Source organism: Nematolebias whitei, chromosome 4, assembly GCF_014905685.2.
Source record: "Nematolebias whitei isolate Nwh7 chromosome 4, NemWhi1, whole genome shotgun sequence".
In the NCBI taxonomy this organism is placed as follows: domain Eukaryota; kingdom Metazoa; phylum Chordata; class Actinopteri; order Cyprinodontiformes; family Rivulidae; genus Nematolebias; species Nematolebias whitei.
In genome coordinates this window covers 48,585,159-48,594,818 of record NC_056501.1, presented here as the reverse complement: position 1 = coordinate 48,594,818, position 9,660 = coordinate 48,585,159, and the positions used below count along the sequence as shown (strand labels likewise).

Here is a 9,660-nt window from a genome sequence, read left to right as displayed (position 1 = left end):
GGGGGGGAGATTGGGAGGGATGGCAATATTTTTGATCCCTGTCAAGTCACATGTCTGGTGATTTAAAGGTTTCCTCAACACCTGCTGTTAGATTCCTAAGTTGGAATGTTAAAGGTCTGAACAATCCAGTGAAACGGTCTAAAATATTTTCTCATATGAAACGCCTGAACCCAGACATAATATTCCTACAGGAAACACATTTGCAAAATTCAAATCAAGTCAGGCTCAAATATCCATGGATTGGGGAGATTTATCATTCGAGCTTCAACTCAAAAGCTAGAGGAGTTGCCATAATATTTAATAAGAATATTCATTTTACAGCATCAAGAATAATGAAGGATATAAATGGCAGATTTCTTATAATTGCAGGCTCCTTGTTCCACACTCCTGTTTTATTAGTAAACATTTATGCACCAAACTTTGATAAACCAGATTTTATAAACAATCTAGTTAGCACACTTCCATATCTTGATACTCATTTGTTAATTCTAGCTGGAGACCTGAATTGTGTAATGAATCCATCATTAGATCGCTCCTCATCTCGGTCCTATACACAGTCTAATATGTCTAAATCTATTTTGGATTTTGTGTCCCAAAATGGATATGTAGATCCATGGAGGACACGGAATCCACTAACAAGGACCTATTCTTTTCACTCTCAAATACACCAATCCTATTCCCGTATAGATTATTTTTTTGTTGATAGCTCTTTAATGCAGAGAGTCACGTCTTCTGAATACTATCCGATTGTTATTTCAGACCATTCTCCTCTAAGCATTGATATAAATTTTATAAACAAACCCAATTCTAGTCCTCGTTGGAGATTTAATACTCTCCTGTTATCAGATGAGCCATTTAATAAATTCATCTTATCATCAATTGATGATTTTCTAAGGTTCAATAAGAGCGATACAATTTCTCCCTCACTACTGTGGGAAACATTAAAAGCTTATCTTCGGGGTCAGATTATCTCTTTTTCAGCTAATATTAATAAAAATCTACGCACTAAGATATCAGAAATATCAACAAAAATTCAGAATATTGATAGGCAAAATGCCGTTAATCCGTCACATGATTTGCTGAAACAGCGACAGGATCTTCAGACGGAACTTGATCTTTTAACTACATCTGATGCGGAGCGACTCTTGATACGATCTCGAGCCACTTATTATGAACATGGGGAAAAACCAAGTAGACTTCTGGCACATCAATTGAAACGAAAAGCCGGCTCTCACATAATATCACAAATCAACGATCGGTCGGGCAATCTTGTTTCAGATCCTGTCTCTATTAATGATACTTTTAAAAAATTCTACTGCAATTTGTATAAGTCTGAACTACAAGCAGACTCAAATGAGCTATGTGCCTTTCTTCAGGATATTGACATACCTAGGATAGACAAATTGCTTTCTGACCAACTTGAAGCTCCCATTAAATTAGAAGAAATATTTGCGTCAATTAAGGATATGCAAAGTGGTAAAACACCTGGCTCAGATGGTTTCTCTGCCGAATTTTTCAAAAAATTTAAAGATAAAATAGCCCCTCTTCTTCTTGAGGTTTATAATGAGTCATTTGGGCAGGGCTTGTTGCCTCCCACCTTGACTCAGGCCTCAATTTCTCTCCTGTTAAAGAAGGATAAGGATCCTACTGCCTGCGAGTCCTATAGACCTCTTTCACTTTTGAATGTGGATTTTAAGATTTTGTCTAAAGTACTCGCGACTCGGCTTGAGACAGTTCTCCCTCGGATTATTTCACAAGAACAGAATGGATTCATTAAAGGTCGCCAGTTGTTTTTTAATACTCGTACACTGTTGAATACAATTTTTTCAACTCATTCCTCTAAATCTCCTGAAGTGATAATTTCTCTTGATGCCGAGAAAGCTTTTGATCGAGTGGAATGGGAATATCTCTTTGCTGTTCTTAATGGGTTTGGTTTTGGAGAGAGGTTTGTGTCTTGGATCAAGCTACTTTATACATCCCCTCAAGCATGTATTCTCAGTAATTCCGTCCAATCTGATTATTTTACGGTGGGACGTGGTACTAGACAGGGTTGCCCTCTTTCTCCCCTCTTGTTTGCGTTAGCCATTGAACCCCTATCCGTTGCTCTAAGATCCCTTTCTTCTTTTCATGGAATCGTCCGCTCTGGTGTCGAGCTTAAATTGTCCTTATATGCAGATGACCTGCTCCTGTATGTCTCTGACCCTTTACGGAGTCTTCCCCCAATTTTAAATATTCTAGAAAAATTTGGATCATATTCTGGCTATAAAATTAACTCACTTAAAAGTGAATGCTATCCAGTGAATTCATTAGCTTTAAAGCTTAAGCCTTCTGATATCCCTTTTAGGCTCAGTCCCTCGGGATTTAGGTATTTAGGAATTAATATTACACGTACTTTGCCCTCAATGTTTTCTCAGAATTATGCCTCACTAGTTTCCCAAATTGCATCAGATTTACAGAGATGGAACTCTCTCCCTCTTTCATTGATTGGTAGGATTAATATTATCAAAATGAATGTGCTACCTAGACTTTTGTTTTTATATCAAAATATCCCTCTGTTCTTGCCCAAACAGTTCTTCAGGTCCCTGGATCAGATGGTCTCATCTTTTTTATGGAACGGAAAGGCCCCCAGAATGAGACTTTCTTTATTACAACAGTTCACCACAAACGGGGGTCTTTCTCTACCTAATTTTACAATGTATTACTGGTCCTCACATATCCATAAACTGACTTATTGGTTAAATTCACCTGATCTGATTTGGTGTAAACTTGAAATTCAGTCGATTTCTGCATCTTTTTCGCCCGCTTCAATTATTTATTCATCATTACCAATTAAATTATCCTCAGTTACTACAAATCCTATAGTGCTCTCAACACTCAGGATCTGGTCACAATTTAGGTCCCACTTTAAATTTGTACCACCCTCTAATAAAATGCCGTTACTAAAGAATCACATTTTTTCTCCAGCATCTAATAATGCTGCCTATAGAATTTGGTATGAGAAAGGTATTAGAACAATGAGAGACCTGTACGAAGATGGTTTATTTCTTAGTTTTTCAGAATTGTCTTCTAAATTTAATCTACCCACTTCACATTTGTTTCTTTACTTCCAAATTAGGCATTGCGTTTCATCGCAGTTTCAAAATTTTCTAGCTTTGCCTACTGACCCACCATGGGTTGAACTCTTAGTTTTGAGCCCCAATTTGAAATCTCCTCTTTCAATTATTTATGGAAAACTTATGGCAATAGAGGCCGATTCATCGGGTAAAACTAGAACTGCATGGGAACGTGAACTGGGTGTTAAACTATCAGATTCATGGTGGGATAAAGTTATTCTCAGCATACGTCAGAGTACACCATGTGCCAGACTACAGTTAATACAATTTAAAGTAATAAATAGAGTACACTTCTCAAAAACACGTTTATCTAAAATGTTCCCCTCAATACCAGACCAGTGTGATAGATGTCAGACTTCACCTTGCAACTTAAGTCATATGTTCTTTTTCTGCCCAAAACTGCAAGGGTTTTGGAAATATTTTTTCTCCATACTCTCAGGAGTTTTTAAGATTCAGTTTCAAAGTGATCCACTTATTGCTATTTTTGGAGTTCCTGGGACCACACTTAATCTATCCCGCCAGCAGGGGGAGGTCTTGGCCTTTTGCTCTCTCCTTGCCAGACGTTGTATTTTGCTCGCCTGGAAATCTCCCACACCACCATCCACATCACAATGGCTTAATACTGTAAGATCATTCTTGAAGATGGAAAAAATTTTACTAACAGTGAAAGGTAGTTCAGAAAAATTTACCCACAAGTGGACACCCTTTGTGTCATATGTAAAATCTTTACCTTCATAGCGTATAGACTGATATGATTGACTCATCACATTACCATGTGACTTGTTTTTAGAGGATAAATGAAAGACTGAAATACTGTTTTCCTTTTGGTTTGTTGGGTCCCTCCTGTTCGTTCCTCCTCCCCCTCTCTCTCTTTTTTTTTTTTCTCCTTTTTTTTTTCTTTCCTTATTTTGTCTTGTTTTTGGTTAAGGGGGGAAGGGGAGGGAGGGGAAGAGGGGAGGGAGGGGGGAAAGGGGGAAGGAAAAAAAAAGAAAAAATTGGAGAAGTCATGTAAATTCTGTTTAATGTATGTAATGTCAATTATATATTCTCCTGATAAATAAAAATTAAAAAAAAAAAAAAAGAAAGTTTATTCATTTAAAAAAAAAAAAAATTCCATAAACTATATAAAAAAATACAGAGATTTAAAATGAAAGGCAGCAGAAAGAAGAACAAATCTTATTATATCTGCCCCTTTTTTCAAACAAATAGTTCAATCATAATAATCTTCAAGTAACAGAACAAAATGAATAACTCTTTCTAATTTTTCTAACTCTAACAGAATAGGTTTCAAAATCTTACTTCTAACCTACAAAGCTCTCAACAACCTGGCTCCATCTTATATTACAGATCTTATTGTTACATATTTTCCTAACAGAGCACTTCGCTCTCAAACTGCAGGTTTACTTGTGGTTCTTAGAATTTACAAAAACAGAATGGGAGGCAGATCTTTCAGTTATCAGGCTCCTCTCTTGTGGAACCAACTGCCAATCTCTGTCCGTGAAGCTGACACATTATCCAGTTTTAAAACTAGGCTTAAGACTTTCCTTTTGGATAAATCCTATAGTTAGGGTCAGCTTGGGTTTCCTGAGCTGTCCCTTAGTTATGCTTCTATAGACTTAGACTGCTGGAGGACAAACTGACCCCAATTTTCACTCTACTTCTGTCTTTACTTACTCTGCTCAACCTGTTTTGTATTTGTAAAAAAAAATTTTCTATCCTTAACATGTGTTTTTTGTCTTTCAGATACACCTGGATCTATATCTGGACCTATATCTGGACCTACCATTCTGTGTTCGTCTGTCTCTCCTTCCGGTCCTCTCAAACCAGCCGGTCAAAGCAGATGGCCGCTTGTCCTGAGCCTGGTTCTGCTGGAGGTTTCTTCCTTTTAAAGGGAGTTTTTCTTTCCACTGTTGCCACTGTGCTTGCTCAGGATGGGAGACTGCAACGAAGCCAAGATTCATCTTGTCTGCTGGATTCCTTAGATAGAGAACTTTACTAATTGGCTTTTATGTATGTGAATGTTTCTGTAAAGTGCCCTGAGACAACTTTGTTGTGATTTGGCGCTATATAAATAAACTGAATTGAATTGAATTAATACAAAACACACTAAGCTACTTCATTTTTTTTTTTTTAACAATTCAGCTTTGATCTTTTTCTTAAATGTACACATTGACTTGGCATTTTTCACATCACTCTCTAGACCATTCCACAATCCAACTCCTTGGATTGAGGTAGACCTTCCCTTCAGACTAGTTCTGAATTTTGGTTTGACAAATATCTCTATCCCCTTAAGATTATAACAACTTTGTCTTTTAACAAAATTTCTTTGGATATTTAATGGTAATGTGTTATTTTGAGCCCTATACATAACTGATAAAATACTATAATCCACTAAATCATGGAACTTCAATAACTTCGGTTGATAAAATAATGTGCTTGATGGGTGACTGTAATGTTTTCTGGTGATAATTCTTACAGCTATTTTCTGTAAAATAAAAATAGGCTTTGTAAATGTTTTACATGCTTTCCCCCAAACATCAATGCAATAGATTAAATGTGGAACAATGATTGTGTTATACAACATGTACAGAGCTTTATCATTTAATAATTCCCTGACTTTGTATAGTACTGCAATAGATTTAGATATTTTTATTCTTACAGAATTTATGTGATTTTTCCATGTTAGCTGTTCATCAATGATTACACCCAAAAAATTTAATCTCATTAACTCTACAAATCTCAACACCCTCAATTTTAAATGGATCATCAACAGTTCTCTTTTTGTTACTAAATATCATGCATTTAGTTTGATCTAAATTTAATGATAATTTATTAAGTTTAAACCAAGTTTGTATTTTATCAAATTCTGTCTTCATCAATTCCAACATAAGTTTTACATCTTTACCCACACAAAAAAATGTGGTGTCATCTGCAAAAAGGACACATTTGAGGAGTCCTGATACATTTACTAAGTCATTCACATATAAAATAAATAACTTTGGGACAAGTACAGAGCCTTGAGGAACTCCACAAGTGATATTGCACAGGTCAGATCTTATACCATTTATTTGTACAAACTGTTTCCTATCTTTCAAATAGCTAGATACCCAGTGTAATGCTGGTCCTCTTATACCATATTTATTCAAATTTTCAAGGAGAATAGTGTGGTCAATAGTATCGAATGCTTTTTTTAATATCAACAAAACTACTAACACAATGTTTTTGTTTATCGACAGCAGTAATTTGTTCTATTATTTCCATGAGAGCCATTGATGTAGAGTTGTTTGCTCTAAACCCATACTGACTGATACTTAGAATCTTTTGCTTAGTAATAAATTTATCTAATCTGGTCACAAATAGTTTTTTCGAGAATTTTTGAGAATTGTGGTAATAATGATATTGGTCTATAATTATTGAACACACATTTATCACCATTTTTAAAGAAAGGAACTACCTTAGCTACTTTCATATTATCTGGAAATATTCCATTTGAAAATGATAAATTACAAATATATGTAAACGGCTCGATAACATGACTCATTATGTCCTTTACAAACATCATATCCATGTCCACCCAGTCTTTTGATCTCTTATCTGTCAGATTTTTTACAACATTCATTATTTCTTCTTTGTCAGTTCCATTAAGAAAAATACTGTTGTCACAACTTATAACTGAATGGTTCACATTATTGTCTACTTTTGGTATTTTATTTGTAAGGCTTGATCCAACATTCACAAAATGATGATTAAATCCATTTACAATTTCATTTTCATCATGGATTTCATTGTCATCCTTCAAAAAATATTGTGAAATACCTGTTTTTGCTTTATGACTTTTCAGAACACTATTTATTACTCGCCATGTAGCTTTCATATCACCATTACTTTTATTTAATAAATCACTATAATATTCCTTCTTGTGTTTCCTTATAATCCCTACTAATTTATTTTTATACTTCTTGTATTTCTCTTCAGCCTCTTGGGTTCTCAATTTTAAGAAACAAGTATACAAATAATTCTTTTTTTACAAGCATTTCTCAACCCTTTCATCATCCATGGTTGGTCAACAACATTTCTCTTTGTATAATTATTTTGCACACAATTCTTTTCATACAGAGCTCCTAAAATATTCATAAACTCATCATATGATCTGTTCACATCATCAACATACACGTCTTTCCAGCTTTGTTTATGTAAATCATCTTTTAATTTGTCCATTGCTTTTTTTGATGTGTTTATTGTTTTTTCCTTGTTTGTAATTTCTTTTGTAATGCTTTGATCATTTTTATAAATCATGAAAACTGGTAAATGATCACTCAAATCACTAGTTAAAATACCTCCCATCACATCCCCATTTGTTACATTTGTGAAAATATTATCGATTATTGTAGCACTATGAGTTGTAATTCTTGTTGGTTTTGATATTAACGGATAAAGATTTAAACTATACAATGAATTTGTAAATGTACTGATGTTATTTGAATCTGTTTTATTTCCCAGGTCAATATTAAAGTCTCCACATAAAAAAAATGTTTTTATTAAAACTCTTGTCCAATAGTTTTACGATTTTTTCGATAAATATCTCTATATTTGATCCTGGAGATCGATATACACAACTTATCAATATGTTTTTATCATTCTTGTTTATTATTTCTATTAATATTTCCATGATATTATCAATAATTATTGACATTTCCTTAATTAATTTACATTTTATTTAATTTTTAACAACATATAGTAACAATACATAGTATAGTGAAACATATATATATATATATATAGTAGGGATGGCACCATCTTGTGGGCCTTCCCTGTCTATGCACCCTTGTGTGTCTCATTATTCTTGATTATTTGCACCTTCTTTTCTCTGCTGTTTGTAATCACGTCCTGTCTTGTCTGTGTATGTAAGCCTGTCTGTGAGTCTTGTCCTTTGTCTCGTCGTCATTGGGTATTGTCCTTTCCTGCCAGCCTGATCTGTTCCTTGTTCCCCATTTTTTTAAGTTGCTGCCACGTCAGCCTTTTTTGATTTATTATTATTATTATTAAAGAGTATTTATTTTTGTAAATCCTTGAGTCCTGACTCTTACCTGCATTATTGGGTTCACTCCTGCTCTGTTCTGTCTGAAACACTGACAGTACGACGAGAACAACCATGAACCCAGCAGGTGAGAGATTTTTGTCTGGACTCTCTATTGAGGATTATTCTCAACTATGTGACACAGTCTAGAGGTATGTGGACTCAGCCACCTCCTCTAACCTGTGGGAAAGGTGGGTGGACACAAAAAACATGTTAGACAAACATATTCTTCTCCCAGGACTAATTGACTCTCCTGGTATGGAGGACATTTTGGACGAAGTTGAAGTTGGAAGAATGTTGACTGAAGCTGCTCATTCAACCGTACACTTTCAGTCCTAGTCCTCCACACAAACACCACTCTTCTGCTTTTAAACCTGTCCCGGACTCTCTGATTCTGACACCTGGGATCCTTGCAGTTACACTCCTTGTGGTCGCCTCCAGGCCTACCACAGTCCCCCTAGTTTCTCCATCTCCTGCAGCCTCTGCGTTACCTATGCAGTACGAGGATCCAGCCCGTTCTGAACCCACAGACCCGGACCCACCTACAACATTCACACCACCTGCATGTTCAGCTCCTCTTTCTCGGCCCAATCCTGGACCTGAACCACACTGCCGCCCATGTCGGAGAGGTCGACGAAAGAAGGGTTCCTGAGACTAGGTCCCAGTTACTGAGCCTGCAGCCAGCCCTGAACCTGCAGCTACCGCCAACCCGTTTGCTGAGCTCCTCGCCGCCAACCCGTCTGCTGAGCTCCTTGTCACCGACCCGTCTGCTTAGCTCCTCGCCACCGACCCGTCTGCTGAGGTCCTTGCTCCTGGTCCATCTGCTGATGTCCTCGCTCCTGGTCCGACCGCTTATGTCCTCGCTCCTGGTTCATCCGCTGATGTCCTCACTCCTGGTCTGTCCGCTGAGGTCCTTGCTCCTGGTCCATCCGCTGAGGTCTTTGCCCATGGCCCGCCCACCGAGGTCTTCGCCCACGGCCTGTCTGAGGTCTTCTTCCCTGGCCCACCGGAGGTCTTTGTCCCAGGTCCACCTGAGGTCTTTGCTCCCAGTCTGCCTGAGGTCTTCATCTCCGGTCCGCCTGAGGTCTTCGTCTCCGGTCCGCCTGAGGTCTTCGTCTCCGGCCTGCCTGAGACCTTCGTCCCTGGCCCGCCTGAGACTCTCGACTGCCTGCCCAACTGACCCCGGCCTGATAAATGGTCTCCCGGCCACCTGTCTGTCCTGTCTCCACCTGAACGACCTATTGGACAACCTCTCGGCTGCCTGCCTGACTGGCCCCGACCTGATGAATGGTTTCCCGGCGCCTGTCTGACCCATCTGAATGGCCTGATGGATGACCTCTCGGCCACCTGCCTGACCGGCCCCGGCCTGATGAATGGTCTCCCGGCCGCCCGTCTGACCTGATCCTGCCGACCTGCTCCAGCCTGTCGGACGGTCTCCTGACCGCCCAGACTTTTGTGTTCCCCTGTTTG

The 9,660-nt window shown here is 37.9% G+C and overlaps 1 pseudogene; it reads left to right on the top strand.

Annotated features, from left to right (window-relative positions):
• LOC119408312 overlaps positions 1 to 9,370 on the top strand; it is a 24,850-nt pseudogene extending 15,480 nt beyond the window's left edge.
• Positions 9,371 to 9,660: the final 290 nt, after the last annotated feature.